General features: G+C 49.0%; 1 protein-coding gene across 4 annotated transcripts in view; it reads left to right on the forward strand.

The window, feature by feature from the left end:
* ZMYND8 (zinc finger MYND-type containing 8) overlaps nucleotides 1-5,445 on the forward strand; it is a 106,425-nt gene that overhangs the window by 1,816 nt on the left and 99,164 nt on the right. The window lies entirely within an intron of this gene.

A 5,445-nucleotide genomic window follows, 5' to 3' on the forward strand; every position in this document is an offset into this window, starting at 1 on the left:
AAAAAAAAAAAAAGTTGATTATTCTATTTTTGTTTTTGTGATCTCATTGCAGGACTTGTGTTTGTTTTTCTTTTTTTTTTCTTCTTTTCTTTTAAAAGACCTAATTCCTGTAGTGCGGTGACTTCAGGGCTCCCCTGCAACCGTCTCTCCAGGCTTGCTGTATGTAGAGAGGATGTGGTTTGCCTCTTTTTTTTTTTGGCATATTCAGATTTTTATCAGCCCTACAAACGGGGGTTTAATTTTAGCTGACTATTTGTAAATGGAGGCTGTCGGTTCTCTGCAGCTGGATTGAACAGTCCCGTCCCCCCCCCCGGATAAGAGCTATTAATGGCATGCCATTAACCCTCTCCCATCCCCCCCCTCTCCCTGTCACAGGCTTCCCTGGGGGTAAGCAGAGGCCCATTGTATAAGCTGTGATAGGTAAACACGTGATGTAGGCTTTTTTTTTTCTTTAAACTGCATAGATCATATTGTTTTGCCTTTCCAGGAACATTGTGTGAATCAGCATACAAACAAGGTCTGTCGTGGTGCTGCAATATACACTTTATCGTGTGTGTGTGTGTGTGCTGCAGCAAAGCAGGCCTGAGTGCTGATGCTAATAAATGGAGAGTGCACAAAATGGATGCCACTAGCCTGATTCATTTTGGTAAGGGAGCTTGTTGGCTAAGAAGCATTGCCTCATATGCTTCCTGTTTATTTAGAAGGTATGGTACATTGAGGAACGTTGACTTCCTGTAGCTTCCTGTGGATTGCTGTTTAGGTTTTTCCAATTGATATCTGAGAAGTTTAAGATGTTTGCGCACAAATGTTTTTGGTAGATCAGTGCTTTAAACGTAGTCAATCTGGGCCATGCAAAGTCTACCTGTAAAGCCCCCTATGAGGGACCGCCGTGAGGACACAAACAGTGTATGTGATAGAAAGCTAATGTTATGCTCTATACATTTAAAGAGGACCTGTACCGTGGGAACCATGCCCACAAAAATGGCAGGCAGAGGGCACGGGGCTATGCAAAGTCTACCTGTAAAGCTCCATATGAGGGACCGCCATGAGGACACAAACAGTGTATGTGATAGAAAGCTAATGTTATGCTCTATACATTTAAAGAGGACCTATACTGTGGGAACCCTGACTTCAACAATGGCAGGCAGGGGGCTACTAACCAGTATTGTCTGTGGTCTGCTTGCAGCTTTTGTCCTGTTACTGGGTTACCATGCCTTGTTTTGCACTATGTCTCTCTATGGAGACAGCCATCACGGTAGAGGAGCAGGGCTTTGCTTCCTTAGGCCTCTTTCAGATAGGTGGTCCGATTAGGTCTGCCTGTCAGTTTTTCAGGCAGACCCAATCGGATGCCCAATGTAAGTCTCTGGGTGTCCGTTTACATCTGGTTGCCCCCGGCTCCGGCCAGGTCGTGGGAAACAAAATGAACAGTGTGACGTTTGTTGAGCCTATTCGTGCTGGATCAGGGGTAATCTGATGTAAACGCACACATGTCCGTTTACATCAGATTCCCCATAGACCGACATGGGGTCCCGTCATGGAGGGGAAAAAACGGGCGGAGACAGATGTCACCGCTGCACGGATCCCCTCCCGATCAGATAGTGTGAAAGAAGCCTTAGGCCAGAGCAGGAGAGGTGGAGGAAGCCCAGATGCACTGAATGGATGAGCAGGGAGCTGTTTGCATTGCAGGTCCTCAGGTACAGCTTCCTCTCCAGCAAGGAGAACAGTGAGCAGCACAGTAGTGACATCCCCAAATCTCACTCCAAATCCGGTCAGACAATCATTCAGAATCAGAGTCCTAGATGATCTCACATTGTAGACACATAGCTAGGAGTCACAAGACACAGGCGTTCCTAGGCACAGGAAGTGCACTGTTATCAGCAGTGCCTAGGCATGGGAAGTGCACTGATATCAGGAGTTCCTAGGCACAGGAAGTACACTGATATTTGTAATGCCTAAACACAGGAAGTGCACTGTTATCAGGAGTGCCTATGCACAGGAAGTGCACTGTTATCAGAAGCGCCTAGGCAGTACACTGTTATCAGGAGTGCCTATGCACAGGAAGTACACTGTTATCAGGAGTGCCTAGGCACAGGAAGTGCACTGAGATCAAGAGTGCCTAGGCACAGGAAGAGCACTCTTATCAGGAGTTTCAGTGATTATAGAGGAGATGGGCCTAGCTGAAAGTTTTAATCTGTATACAATATATCCTAAGCAGGCTGTGTGTTTTTATAGTAAACCAGACTTGAATGTCAGTCACTCGGCTTAAAGCACTATTTATCATAAACAACAACTTTTTTTATATATAAAACTTGTTTTTGTTGTCTTTTTATTTCCCCCCCTCGCTTGATCCATCTCAGCGCTGCTGACCTCCTGCAGCCTCTTTGTTCTTCGTACCCACTTCCTGTCTGCATGTCCTCCAGTGATGGCTGCCATGGCATTTCTCAGGGCGGGTTTCCTGTTTGGTGACAACAGTGGGCCATGTCTGTGTGATGAAACAGCCACTTGTAGTCTCCAATGGAATCTCATGTGACAGGGCGACAGTCTCCATGTGAAGCCCGGGTGACATACACAGGAGCAAAGTCGGGAGACAGGAAGTGTTTTGAACAAGGACAGTCAGGGCAGCCATCAGGGGGGGTACGGCCAACACTCATGTAAGGGGCCTGGGGGGCCCGCCCGGGTCCCTTACATGACTATCGACCGACGGTGAAGGGCGAGGAGGCGGAGGCCTGGCCCTAGCAGCGCAGGGCCCCAGCATAGACCTTTTATATCCCGATCATCAGATATTATTTTAATGTCTGAATGTCGCACTGCTGAAGGTTGCAAGCTGCATCTGGACGTGGACAGGGAGGTCTCCTTCAGGCTTCACCTAGAGATCTTCATGCCTTTTCCAAGTTCTCATAGGACAAGGGATTTATCTCATGTTATTGCTCCCTAATGCACAGTGAAGATGTTATGTAAGCGCAGTGGCAGAGATTTTCCAGGCTGCTGCCAATCATTTGCGTTATCTAGCTGTGCAGAATCTGATTTTCATTGTTTGTGGGGCAGTTTGAGCTTTGCTAAAAATGCTCTGCTGCCAATGCCTTAGACCCTAAGGGCCTTATTCAGAAAAGGAGGAAACTGGGGGGCTTCACATACTATGTAAGGTGGTCTCAGGTACATGAGACAGGTACCCCTGTTTCCCCCGAAAATAAGACCTAGTACTATTTTTGGGAATTGCTAAAATATAAGACCTAAAAGTTGTGACCATTCCCAGGGCCGGTGGTGGCATAAGGGGGGAACTTGAAGAGCCGCGGGAGAGAATCAGCGGTGCCAACGAAGCCGGCCCTAGAGGAAGCGAGGCGGCACCGGAGGGAGCAGAGCCGCATAAGCCGATGCCTCCTCTATAGTGATTCCAAATGCGCTCCGCCTGTGAGGAACCGATAGTGAAAGTGCGCTTCCCTCATTCTGGCCAGCGATTGGTTACCAAAAATATAAGGCAGTGTCTTATTTTCGGGGAAACACGTTATACCAGCACACCTGAGTCTTGTGTCAATAATCCATCTTCTTTAAAGGAGAACTATGAGGTCAGGGCTTTTCCCCATAGTTCTCCTAAGGGTAACGGGAGGACACAAACTAGCGTCCTCCCGTCACCCAAATCTCAGTAGGGAGCTACAGCTCGCGGTATACTGAGACGCCGCCCGACTATTGTGCCCGGATCCGCCCAGCTGCGTGAGTGACAGCTGGCTCTGCCTATCTAGAGGCAGAGCCAGCTGTACCCGCCCCCTCCCCCGTCCGTTCTGCCAGTCAGCGCTGGAGGATCGGAGCAGGGAGGGGGGAATCCAGTCCCTCCCCTGTCAAGGCTCTCTGCAGGAACATGATCGAGAAGTGAGCGAGGGACGGTATGTGTTCGCTCACTTCCCGATCTATTGAGCCGACCTGTGACAGTCTCATTGTCACACGTCAGATAGAACTATGAGGATGAGTGAAAAGCCCCTCCCCTCATAGTTCTCCTTTTTAATGACGCAAAAAGCCTCATAACACCATTTCGGGGTCCGCGCAGGGTCCTCTTCTTAGCATACTAAAACCTGAAGAAGGGGGACCCTGCGCGGCCCCAAAACGTTATGTGGCTTGTTCCGTCAATAAAGAAGATGTATTATTGGTGGTGATGCATCCAATACACCTGATGTACACGACGCCATCCGTAGTTACTACATCACCCTCTGTTGCTTAAAGGGGTTCCGGTAAGGAGTGGAGCACAAGGTACATGAGACGGACACCCCCAGGTGTTAGCTGGTTACCTATATTTCTGAAGTGCTCCCCACAAACCCAGTGCTTTATATGGCACTTATACACCAGGCAGCTTCCTGGTCCATTACTAGCCCACCTATTTCGGAACCTTTGCATTTTGCTGCCAGATGCAGTGCATGTGAAGCCTCATTGGGGGGAATGGGCCTGTTATTGGCCAGGAAGCCGTGTGGTTCCATAAAGCACCAAAGTATTGGGGAATCCGCGGGCGTTCTGAAAATGAACTGACAGACAGCTGGGACCATCTTCTAAGGTAAGACCAAAGGTTGGCTGTTTGTTAAGTACAGAAACCCTTAACAGCCAATCAGCAAGGGGAATTCAGACCAGTACCAGAATCCAAGATGGATTCTGATTTGTTATCGGTTACTGCACTGAAGAATTAGCAAATGGGCCCGTTTACATTCGTCCTTGCCCAGCGCAGTTCAAAGGAAAAAGACAAGGCCTTGTTTGCAGACAGAGCAGGTCACACCACTGCATGGTGGTGGTGCCCCCCTGGGAAAAAAAGCTATACACGCTCTGCCTTTTATTAGCGCCGTGTGGTGCAACGCAATCCACCTCATCGTTCTATGCGCCGAGGCCTGTAGAGCTGAATGCAACGTCACTTTGTGACATTGCAATAAAATTCTGACATAAAAAGTTTCCGGGTCCCAGGCACTGTTTACAGCACCTCAGCCTTGAGAGGGTTGAGTGACTTTCCAGCATGCTGATCATTGTGTCCAGTCATTCATCTGCCATCTTGTCCATTAGGTGAGATCTTTGTAATATGTTGATATTTGTGGGCTGTCACGGGGTAGAAATGTAACCCCCCTATAGCAGTGGTTCTTAACTTTTCTAGGGCTTGGACTCCTTGGTAACATTTGCCAGGTTGTGGTGACCCCCCCAATGGTAAAATTTAGGAATGCACCAATATTAGTATCTGTGTGGGCTCTTAGGTGGCAAGTGTGGGCTCATGTGAGCTCAATGGGGCTCTCTCGCGGTCAATGGGGACATGTGGTGGCCAGTGTGGGCTCTGTGTTGGCAAGTGTGGGCTCTGTGTTGGCCAGTGTGGGCTCTGTGTTGGCCAGTGTGGGCTCTGTGTTGGCCAGTGTGGGCTCTGTGTTGGCCAGTGTGGGCTCTGTGTTGGCCAGTGTGGGCTCTGTGTTGGCCAGTGTGGGCTCTGTG

The sequence above is a fragment of the Nanorana parkeri genome, unplaced genomic scaffold, assembly GCF_000935625.1.
Source record: "Nanorana parkeri isolate BGI_ZX_2015 unplaced genomic scaffold, ASM93562v1 scaffold2648, whole genome shotgun sequence".
NCBI lineage: Eukaryota > Metazoa > Chordata > Amphibia > Anura > Dicroglossidae > Nanorana > Nanorana parkeri.